Raw genomic sequence first — 12241 nt, forward strand, 5'->3', positions numbered from 1 at the left:
GGTACAGATTTCAGGTTACTGTCAGATCAGCCATGATCTTATTAATTGACGGAGCAGGCTTGAGGGGCCTAATGGTCTACTCCTGCTCGGTGTTCTTATGTAGTGTTAAGGATGTGGAACCCATTACCAGCAGATTTCGAGATCCATGTCTGAGCTGAAAACGTGCAGGTAAGCTCACATAGTAAACAGATTGTTCACCAGGTGGAAATGGAAAGGGATTCGCCCTATCATCCCAATTACTGACACAGCAACACAGTCTCGCTGGTGTTTTGACTGATGCAGTTGGTAAAGCGGAGTTATTTAAAATTCCCAGAAGGAAACCTTAAACATCTGTCACAACCTATCATTTTAAGTGTTATGTTTGAGATGCGACCCTAAATTCAGGAATCAGCTCTCGAAGTTTTAAATTAAACAAAATGAAACATTTTATTAATTTACACGGATGAGAATGTATATACACATGGCTACAAATTATTACTCTCAGAACTTTTGAAAAATTCCCAAACTAATCTCCATTAAGGCAACAGCAACCCATAGACTTAACCAGACACCAGGCAAAGCATTTTCACTATACGAATTCAAAATGAGGTTCTTTTCATTTGTTCCTTGTGGAGTCAATTGGAGGCTTGCAGCTGCCTTTTGATCTCACGTTGCCTCTGTTCTGCACACCCAAAATGATTGTCTTGTTATACCTACCATTACTGATTGAATGCAAATTCTCATTTTCCCACCAGCCTCTTTGAACACCCCCTTTTAACAATGAAAGTCCTTTCATAATACCAATTTTATTAAAAAATATAAATATATTGCTTGGTAGCTACTAGGTAGGTGTCCATTTTCACCCTACTTCTTGAATGCTCTATTAAAAAATGCAAATGCACGTTATTCCTCTTACATCTCAAAACTAGCACACATCAAAGCACCCAGGCTAGCTGGCCTTAATCCAAATAACACAAACCCACAGACTAAGCCTCTATTTTAAAAGAAAATTATTTTCCAAAATATTATGTACATTAATAGCTTCATGACACCGGTGGGAGGCCATTCAGATACTTCACGTGAGCAAAGGGCATTATTCAGTTTGCCCACATGTTAACACTCCATCTTTAAAGGTTCAAAGGATTTGATCCACAATCAGAGGATTGCTACTGGCAAAGGACGGTTTAAAAGCCACCAACTCATCCCATCTGCTGAGATTCCGCTGAGTTCAGATCTAACTCCAGGGGTTTGTTCCGCTGGTCATTACACCCAGGAGAGAATTATGGTGGAGCCCAGAGCAATTTGGTCGTTGTATCAATTGATTCAACAATTTTATGCCTTGCCCCAATGGCATTCATCGTATCTGACTACAGGACATAGGCTGATATCCTTCATTTTCGCCCTTCAATGGCGGACTGGCCACCCAGCATTCACTGCGGGACAGAATGTGCCCTATTCTCACGACAGCAGTTCCTGGCACATGCGCATTGTTGTAGGTGCTTGGAGCGTGCGCTTTGCGGTTTGTTTCATGAGCATGCGCACTGCCGGTCTGTGACTGAAGCTGCTCAGCGCGGTTGAGAGAATGTCGAGTGGAGCAAATTAACAGAGTTAGTGGGAGTGTGAGGAGGAATGGAGCCAGCGCAGTGGGAAGAGAAGCTTTATAAAGACACAATGCAGGTTGAAGACCCCAAGGTACGGGGTTTGCGGTTGCAGAGAACGGGCCGAAAAAGTCTGGATTTCTCGCTTCGTCAGGCCCGGGGTTACGGCCGCCATCTTTACAGGGAGGGGGGGTTGTGGGGGCAATGTGCAGAAGGGCGCATGCGCGGTCACTCTGGTCCAGGTAGCAGGAGGAGAAAATGTTGTGCATTTCTATCCTGGACTGACAGGGATGGATTTTGGCAACTCCTTTTACAGGAGGTTTGAAAGGGATGATTTACACACAGCAAACTCAAATCAAGAGAAATGTTTGTCTCTTCTCAATTTATGTCCTGGATTGAGAGTGATGGATTGTTGGTAAACTCCTTTTTCACAGAATTACTGAATCACACTGTGCTGAAGAGGCCCTTCGGCCCATCGAGTCTGCACCGACACATGAGAAACACCTGACCCACCTACCTAATCCCATTTACCAGTAATTGGCCCATAGCCTTGAATGTTATGACGTGCCAACTGCTCTTCCAGGTACCTTTTAAAGGAAGTGAGGCAACCCGCCTCCATCACCCTCCCAGGCAGCTCATTCCAGACCGTCACCACTCTCTGGGTAAAAAGGTTTTCCCTCACACCCCCCCTAAACCTCCTGCCCCTCACTTTGAACTTATGTCCCCTGGTGACTTACCCTTCAACTAAGGGGAACAGCTGCTCCCTATCCACCCTGTCCATGCCCTTCATAATCTTGTACACCTTGATCAGGTCGCCCCTCAGTCTTCTCTGCTCCAACGAAAACAACCCAAGTCTATCTAACCTCTCTTCATAAACTTAAATGTTTCATCCCAGGCAACATCCTGGTATATTAAATGGGAAGGATTTGCAGATTGGAAACAGAAACCAAACATCACATTAAAATCTGACAGAATGACTTGATTCATCGGAACTTGATATTATCGGCCTCTAAGGGTAAGCATTGAGTTCCAGGTCATTGCCACTCGCTGTGTAAAATTTTTTCCTCACATGCTCCCTGTAGATCTTGCCTCAAATCTTAAATCTGTAATCCCTTAAATCTGTAGTCCTGTAATCCTTTTACAATCAGACACTGTGAACAGCTTTTCTTTAACTATGTTATGTAAGCCAATTGTAAACTGGTACACCTCTATCAAATCTTCCCTCAATCTACTTTGTTCCAAAGCGAACAACCCCAGTTTCTCCAAACTAACCATACAACTAACATCCCTCATCCCTCGACCCATTCTGGTAAATCTCCTCTGCCCCCTCTTGAGGACCCTCCACATCCTTCATAATGTGTGGTGATCACTGGTTTGCACAGACCTAGATGTTCTGTGTTTGTCTGTGACATCATCACACATCGACAATTACACTGTGACATCATCACACATCGACAATGACAGGGTGACGTCACCCCACTCCCAATGTATTTCCTCAACTGGGAGATTTTTCTCTGACTCCAGTGCTTCTGATATCATTCTAGCTGCAGGATCCAGCAGGAGAGTTTAACATTGCAAACTCTGAACTTATTTCAGAGCTGCATGTTTTTGACCATTCATCTACAATCGAGACCTTTAGTGCTGTGCTCTGTTATCTGTAAGAGGTTTCATGCCTCAGGGGCTGGTGTGACTTCTTTACTGCGGATCTAAATCCGTGTTCATCCATTCCTCTGTTTCACCTCTGCCCTCCCTGATCACCTCTCTGCCATTGTCTAACTTCCTCTGTTTCTAATAATGGGTGTATTTTAGCTCCATTTAGGATTTTACTGTTACTTATGCCGACAGTGTCTAAATGAAGTTTCCATCGCTCCCCAACCCTGACCATGTGCTGATGAATTACCAGCTTTACATTCCCATCTTTCATAGTCAGGAATTGCCTTTCCTGCGCTATAGTCCATTTCTCTTCCACTTCTGAGCTTATATTGGCCATCAAATTCTGTGTAATTTTTATTCTCTGTAATTCATTCTGCATGGCCTGAAATATTAGCCCTGTTTCTTTCTCCACAGACACCACCATATATTGCCAATCCCCAGTCGCCTGTGGAGAAGATGATGTTTCACCTTCTTGAACCGCTGCAGTCCGTGTGGTGAAGCTGCTCCCACAATGCTATTAGGTAAGGAGTTGCAGGTTATACACCCAGCGATGATGAAGGAACAGTGATATATGACAGATTATTGTATTTATATCGCACTTTCAATGTAAGACAATATTCCAAGGCATTTCACAGAAATGTTGCAAAACAAGGTTTGACACTGAGCCACATGAGGAGATATTAGGGCAGGTGACCAAAAGCTTGGTCAAATGGGTCGGTTTTAAGGAGCATCTTAAAAGGGAGAAAGAGAGGTGGAGAAGTTTAGGGAGGAAATTCCAGAGCTTGTGGCCAAGGCAAATGAAAGAATGGTCACCAATGGTGGAGCGATTAAAATCAGGAATTCTCAGGAGGCTGGAATTAGAGGAGCTGAGATACCTCAGAGGGTTGTGAGGCTGGATTGCAGAGATAGGGAGGGTGAGACCCTGGAGGAATTTGAAAATACGGATGAGAAATTTAAAATTTTGCTTCTTATCCTGGAGCCTTTGTAGGTCGGTGAGCACACGGGTGATGGGTGAACAAGACTTGGTGCGAGTAAGCACACGGGCAGCAGAGTTTTGGATGACCTCAAGATTACAGGGAGGGTGAATGTGGGAGGCCGGCAGTTAGTGCGTTAAGACTAGAGGTAACAAAGGAATGGTTGAGAGTTTCAGCAGCAGATGAGCTGAGACTGGGCTGGAAATAGGTGGTCTTGTGACATCTTATGATGTGGATATGTGGTTGGAAGCTCATTTTGGGGTGAAATATTTCACCATGTTTGTGAACAGTCTGGTTCAGTCACAGACAGTTGTCAGGAGAGGGATGGAGTCGGTGGATAGGGAGTGGAGTTTGTAGCGGGGACTAGAAGACAATGGCTTCAATCTTCTCAATATTTAAATGGAGGAAATTTCTGTACATCCAGTACTGGATGTCAGACAAGCCAGGATGGTGTGTGACTTGGAGGGGAACTTGGAGGTGATGGTGTTCACATACACCTGTTACCCTGGTCCTTCTAGGTGGTGGAGGTTGAGGGTTTGGGAAGTTTTGTCAAAGTTCTGGTTTAGTTGCAGATCTATAACAACCCTCTCCTCACCCCCTACCTCTCCAACTCCCCTTCTCTCTCTGCCTCTCCCACTCCCCTTCTCTCTCTGCCTCTCCCACTCCCCTTCTCTCTCTGCCTCTCCCACTCCCCTTCTCTCCCTGCCTCTCCCACTCCCCTTCTCTCTGTGCATCTCCAACTCCCCTTCTCTCCCTGCCTCTCCTTCCCTTCTCTCTCTGCCTCTCCCACTCCCCTTCTCTCTCTGCCTCTCCTAATCCCCTTGTCTCTCTTTCTCTCTGTCACATAGAATTCTCCAGCCCAGTGGGTTGTGGATGCTCCATCATTGAATATATTTCAGGCTGAGATGGAGAGATTTTTGGTCTCTCAGGGAGTTGAGGGATATGGGGAGTGGGCGGGAGAGTGGAGTGAAACCCAAATTCAGCCACGATCATGTTGAATGGTGGAGCAGGCTCGACGGGATGTCAGGACTTCTCTTGATCCTACTACTTATGCTCCTAAAGAGACCAGAGTCCTGTGAAGGCCCAGACTGGGTGGCAGGTTCCCTTCCCTGAAGGACATTAGTGAACCAGTTGGGTTTTTATGACAATCCAGCAGTTTTCATGGTCACTTTTTCCTCGTGTCGGCCCCACAAATTCCCAGATTCATTCCGCTCAATTTCACAACCTGCCTTTGTGTTTTTGTGGGTTCTCTCTCACTCCCTTTTTTCTGTTTTAAATCAATTTCACAGGTTATTAGAAGGGGAGGATTTGCAGTCGGGAAACTGAAACCAAACATCACATCAGGATCTGACGGAGTCGCCCTATTGAACATGGACGGACAAAGCACCGTTCACAGTGGGGAAACACCGTGGAAATGTGGGGATTGTGGAATGGGATTCAGATTCCCATCTGAGCTGGAAACTCATCGACACAGTCACACTGGGGAGAGACCGTTCATCTGCTCCCTATGTGGGAGGGGATTTACTCGATCGTCCAGCCTGCTGACACACCAGCGAGTTCACACTGGGGAGAAGCCGTTCACCTGCCCCGAGTGTGGGAGTAGATTTATGCGACCATCAGGGCTGGTACAACACCAGCGAGTTCACGCTGGGGAGAGACCGTTCACCTGCCCAGAGTGTGGGCAGGAGTTCACCCGATCATCAGGACTGCATCAACACCAGCAACTTCACACAGGGGAGAGACCGTTCACCTGCTCCCAGTGTGGGAAGGGATTCACTGAGTCATCCTTCCTGCTCAGACACCAGCAAGTTCACACAGGGGAGAGACCATTCACCTGCTCCCAGTGTGGGAAGGGATTCACTGAGTCATCCTTCCTGCTGAGATACCAGCGAGTTCACACTGGGGAGAGACCGTTCACCTGCTCACAGTGTGGGATGGGATTCGTTCAATTATCGACTCTGCTGACACACCAGCGAGTTCACACTGACAAGAGACCTTTTAAATGCCCAGGCTGTGGGAAATGCTACAAAAGCTCTGGGAACCTGACATACCATCAACGTGTTCACACTGACGAGAGGCCGTTCAGCTGCTCTCACTGTGGGACTGGGTTCAGGGAATCATCTCAACTCACTGTACACCAGTGAACTCACACTGGGGAGAGACCGTTCACCTGTTCCAAGTGTGGTAAGGGATTCACTCAGTGATCCAGCCTGCTGAGACACCAGCAAGTTCACAAGTAACTCAGAACATTGATTAGATTTTGCTGTTAGTCACATCCAGGACTGAACCATGTACATTGGGGTCTGTTTCTGCTGATGTTAGTAAATTTCAGCCCAGTTACAGGTGTTAATATTAAAAAAGTATATCATATGATAAAGTCAAATACATCAGCTTTGTATGAAATACAGTGAGTTGAGTCTTTTTAGTGGCTCTAACACAAGTTAGTTCATTCTGAAGGACCCTCCCTCTCCCCTGCCTCCTCCACCCTCACCTCGAACAAGTGTGAGGAGCTCATGGAGCTTCTTTGTCACTAAGATTGAGACAATCTGATCAGCTGCATCTGCTGCTTCCCTCCCTTTCACTAGCCCACCAGGACAAACTCAGTAAAGATCACCCTTGTCTTAACCCTGAAGTCGCATCTTCCTCTAGTTTCCCTCCCATCTCCCCTCCTGCCCTCTCAGTGCTCATCTTGTCCATGAGACCCACCACCTGCCCCATCGATCCTATTCCCAATAAACTGCTGATCATCTAATTTCTCCATGTAGCTGATATTATTAATGGTTCTCTCTCTCTCCTGGGACTGTCCCTCTTCACCTTTCAATGCATCGTCATCACCCATCTGAAAAAAACAATCTCTGATCCCCCATTGTCCTCACAAACTACTGCCCCAGCTCCAACCTCCCTTTCCTCTCCAAAGTCCTTGTACTTGGTGTCCCCCAAGGATCTATCCTTGGCCCCTCTTATTTCTCATCTACATGCTGCCACTCGGTGACATTATCAAAAAGCACCGTGTTAGTTTTCACATGTACACTGACAACACCCAGCTCTACCTCACCACCATCCCTCTCCTATCCTCCACTGTTACTAAATTATCAAACTGCTTATCCCACATCCAGTGCTGGATGAGCAGAAATTTCCTCCAATTAAAAATTGGGAAGACCAAAGCTATTGTCTTCGGTCACCACTACAAATCCCATTCCCTAACTAACGAATCCATCCCTCTCCCTGGGAACTGTCTGAGGCTGAACCACACCATTCACAATCTTAGTCTCATATTTGACTCCAAGATGAGTTTCTGACCACATATCCACACCATCACTAACACCAGATATTTCAATCTCCATAATGTTGCCTGTCTCCACCCCACCCCCAACTCATCTGCTGCTCAAACCCTCATCCATGTCTGTGATACCTTTAGACTTGATGATTCCAATACATTCCTGGCCGGCCCCTAACATTCACCCCGTCCCACACGGAATCATGAGATCATCAAAAACTCTGTGCCTGTGTGTTCTCACCTCAAATCCCGTTCACCCATCACCCCTGTGCTCATTGACCCACATTGGCTCCTGGTCAAGCAATGCCTCCATTTTAAAATTGCATACTTGTTTCAAATCCCTCCATGGCCTCATCCCTCTCTAATCTCCAGTACTACAACCCTCCTAGATTTCAGCACTCATCCTCCTGGCCTCTTTGGCATCCCTGACTTTAATTACTCCACCATTGATGGCCGTGCCTGGTGTGAAGCTTTGAAATTCTCTCCCTCAACTTCTCCACCCCTCCACCTCTCTCTCCTGATTAAAGATGTTGGTTAAAATCTACCTCTTCAATCACGGCTTTGTCCATTGACCCTAATATCTCCCTATGTGACTTGTCAGTTTTTTCTTTAGGAAACTCTTCTGAAGCACCTTGGGATGTTTTATATAAGTTGTTCCTGTTTCAGAACAACCTGTTTGTGCACAGTAAGATTCCACAAACAGCAATCAGACTAACTGATTAATCTAGTTTTTTTTGGTGGTGTTAGTTAAAGCACGAATGTTGGTCCCACTGCACCAGGAGAACTCCCCTGTGGACAGGATGTGGAGTTGTTGAGCTCTCCTGAGCTGAGAGTGGAGCTGATTGAGCTGTCGGGCCTGCAGTGTACCTTGAAGAACCGCTGTCTGGGATCTTTCCTCTTAATTCACTGACCCCCAGCTGAAGTTATTTCTGCAGTTAAATAGTTAACTTTGAATATCAATCCCAATTTAAACTTTTAGCAAAATCTGCAACTTTAAATCAGCTGTAAAACAGAAAGATAATTCATGCTAATGCTTTTGGGGAGGGCAAACAAAGCTGGAGAATACACAATAAACAGGAGAACATTGGGAGGGGTAGAGGAAGTGAGAGGCCTTGGAGTCCATGTCCAATGGTCCCTGAAGGTGGCAGGACAGGAGGATCTGGTGGTAAAGAAAGCACATATTTATCAGAACTCACAATACACCAGCACATTCACACTGGGGAGAGGCCGTTCACCTGTACGGAGTGTGGGAAGGGATTCACTCAGTTATCCAGCCTGCTGAGACACGAACAAACTCACACTGAGGGGAGGCCATTCAGCTGCTCCGAGTGTGGGAAAAGATTCACCCATTCAAACAACCTTGTGAGACACCAGCAAGTTCACACTGGGGAGAAGTTGTTCAGCTGCTCTGAGTGTGGGAAGAGATTTACTCAGTCACCCCACCTACAGACACATCAACAAATTCACACTGCCGAGTGGCCTTTTAAATGCCCAGACTGCGAGAAGTGCTGTAAAATTCCAGTGAACTTATGTCCCATCAACATGTTCACACTGACGAGAGACCGTTCAGGTGCTCTCACTGTGGGACTGGGTTCAGGTGGTCATCTCAACTCACTGTACACCAGCCAATTCACACTGGAGAGAGGCCATTCATATGCTGGCCATTCACATGTGGGAAGGGATTCACTCAGTCGCTAACCTGCTGAGACACCAGCGAGTTCACAATTAACAAGTGATTGGATTTTGCTGTGAATCACATCCAGGTCTGAACCATGTTCATTGGGGTCTGTTTCTGCTGATGGTAATAAACTCCAGCCCAGTTATAGGGGTTTATATTCTGGATAACAATCAGATTTGTGTTAAACACATGGTGTATTGAGTCATTTTTAATATTGCTGACACAAATTAGTTCCTTTTGAACATAGGAACATGTCTCAGGATATTGGGGCAGCAATGAACAAACTCAATGGAATATTGGATACAGAGTCAAAACAACATTATATTCTTTCTCTGTGTGACCTGTCTCAGAATTCTCTCATCAAACAGACCATCAACATGAGAGGAGTTGACATCTTCAGTCATTCCAAGAGGAAATTAGAGGCTGCAATTATCCACAGATGTTGTTCTGAAATTTTACAACCTCCCACTGTCACCAAAACTGGCAATAGACAGCTCATTGTTCTAATTGTGTTGTAGCCTCTGTCCCAGATGTTATTCAATGTAGATTTAATGTTCAGAGAAAGGGGTGAGATTGGATGGTCAAAACCGCTCACAGGCTATGGAGGGTGATGTTGACTTGAATGTGCCAAAATCAGTGTTCTTCACAGGCACCAATACTTTATCCCCAGTTTTAGTCACTTTGGTCGGTGTTGTCCACCTGATAGGACAGGATGTGTCCTCATGTGTCTGTTTGTATGGGTGCGGGTGTGTCCCTGAGTGTGGAAGTGTGTGTAAATGTGTATGGGTGTGGAGAGGTTGTCTGAGTGTGTGAGACAGACAGAGAATGTGTGTGTGCATCTCTGTGTGTGGTTGTCTGTGCTGCTTCTCATTAGCTATAACACAAACCTTCCTCTCCAAGCAGACAACATGGCTCCTGAGAATCTTATCCAGTGATGTGAATGGTACGATTCGGAGATCCTTCATCCAGGGTGAAACCACAGGCTGACCGTGTGCTGTGTAAAACCTGACATCTATACAACCAGGCCCCACTTCTCCTGGAGCAACATGAAGTGTCTGCTGCTTTCCAGATCCATTCCTTTCCCCTCACCATTATCCTCAGATAATTCACAAATTCCTTTTTTACAACATCCTCCAACACACCTATGGTTTGCACTTTAAATATTTCCATTGGTCTTTTTCACAGACAGCAATGGGATTGCTGCTATCACAGGAATCAGTTCTGAAATACTGTCCCTCTGATCATTAGGCTTCCTGGAGTAATACACTGATCCAGATCTTCCCACCAAACACAAATCCATATCCCCATCTGAGTTCCAGATTTTAATGTGATTGTCTAATATAGAAAACATATATCATTTAACCCATTTAAACCTGATTCAGCACACCCCCTCCACACACACTACAAGAGGTTGTCTTTGAGATCAGTTGTTCCTTTATAATCTGGGTTGTTCTGAATGATGACAATATGAACCTTCCTAACCTGTCCTAACCCTTGAAAGGGGGGAATGCGTCATTAACAAATATATGCTTCAAGTTAATAATTCTGCTTAGTCTGACTGACAAGGTTAATTTAGTACTAACAGAAGGATTAGGGTATGGTCAAATGGACAGATGTCCAACGGGGACATAAGGAGACTTCTTGTTATTGTCCGGATTACAAGGTTAGACATTATTTTTACGTTGATTTTTTTAACAATTTGCTGATTTTTGATGGAAAGGGAGACAGTGAAAAGGAGCTAGAAAGTCGAGGAGGTCAGAGGAAGTGCACTTGTGGTGTGCGGTGGGAGGGGAATAACAGAGGAACCAGCTATGGGTGCAGACCATTTCTACATAGGCATGAACGTACAGGAAGGAAATTATAAACAAGGGCACATGGTTCATTCTGTAATCATGATCAATGCTGTAATGTCTACAAAATACTCCAAACGTACGGGAGAAACTTGTATCGATGAGATGTCTTTGGAGCTCTCCTGTATCCCCATATTTGTCGTTAATGTTGCTTTTCCATCACACAGCTGACTCACGTCGAGTGTTTTAGATTCTCCACAACACCCTTCTGTCGGTTCATTCACTGAAACCAGGGACTCTCCTTGTTGTAACGGTGACATTTCCAGTTTGTCCAGTTATTTCGTGAAGTCAGTCAGCCCTTGAATTGTTTTTACATTGTTTCATCATGTCCCACCCAGCTGGCCACCAGTGCAGAGGCATTGGAGGAGGACGGTTTGGTCCACGTTGTTAGAGGCTGTGGACAGGCCGAGAAGGACAATGAGGGAGTTTTCCTTTGTCACATTCACATCGGGTGTCATTGGTGACTTTGGGAAGAGCTATTTCGATACCGTGACAGGGACAGAGATCTTATTGGAGGGATTTAAACATGGAGTTCTGGGAAATGTGGACGTGGATTTGGGAGGTGATCAGGACTTTGGAGAGCGAAAGGAGGTGGGAGCTGGAGCGGGAGTTTAATAGGATCGTGGGGTCAAGTGTTGGTTTTATTGAGGACAGGTGATGATGGCAGATTTGAAGGTGACAGGGACAGTACCTGAAGAAAGAGGGCCATTAACAATATCAGTGAACATGGGGAAAATGGGTGATCAGCAGTTTAGCGGGAATAGGGTCGATGGAGCAGGAGGTGGGTCTCATGGGCAAAGTGAGCTCTGAGAAGGCAGGAAGGGGAGATGGGAGAGAAACTGGAGAAAGATGTGGGTTCAGAGCTCGGACATGGGGGATCTTTAGAGACAGTTTGTCCCGGTGGGCTAGTGGAAGGGAAGAAAGCAGCAGAGGCAGCTGATCGGATTGTCTCAATCTTAGAGACAAAGAAGCTCCATGAGCTCCTCACACTTGTTGTTGGAGGTGAAGATGGAGGAGACAGGGGAGAGGGAGAGCCCTTCAAAAGGAACTAATGTCTTAGGGACAGTAAAAAGATTCAACATCATCTATTTAATAGAAAGCTTAATGATTTTATTTTTATCCAGAACATTAACACCTATAACTGGGCTGGAGTTTAATAACATCAGCAGAAACAGACCCCAGTGAAACATGGTTCAGTTGCAAAACTCAATCACTGTAGTTACTCATGAACC

General features: G+C 45.6%; 1 pseudogene; it reads left to right on the plus strand.

Moving 5' to 3' along the window:
• The first annotated feature begins 5574 nt into the window (after positions 1–5574).
• The window catches only part of LOC144673362 (uncharacterized), a 59426-nt pseudogene continuing 52759 nt past the window's right edge, over positions 5575–12241 (plus strand).

This window comes from Cetorhinus maximus, unplaced genomic scaffold (genome assembly GCF_964194155.1).
Source record: "Cetorhinus maximus unplaced genomic scaffold, sCetMax3.hap1.1 HAP1_SCAFFOLD_353, whole genome shotgun sequence".
Taxonomy (NCBI): domain Eukaryota; kingdom Metazoa; phylum Chordata; class Chondrichthyes; order Lamniformes; family Cetorhinidae; genus Cetorhinus; species Cetorhinus maximus.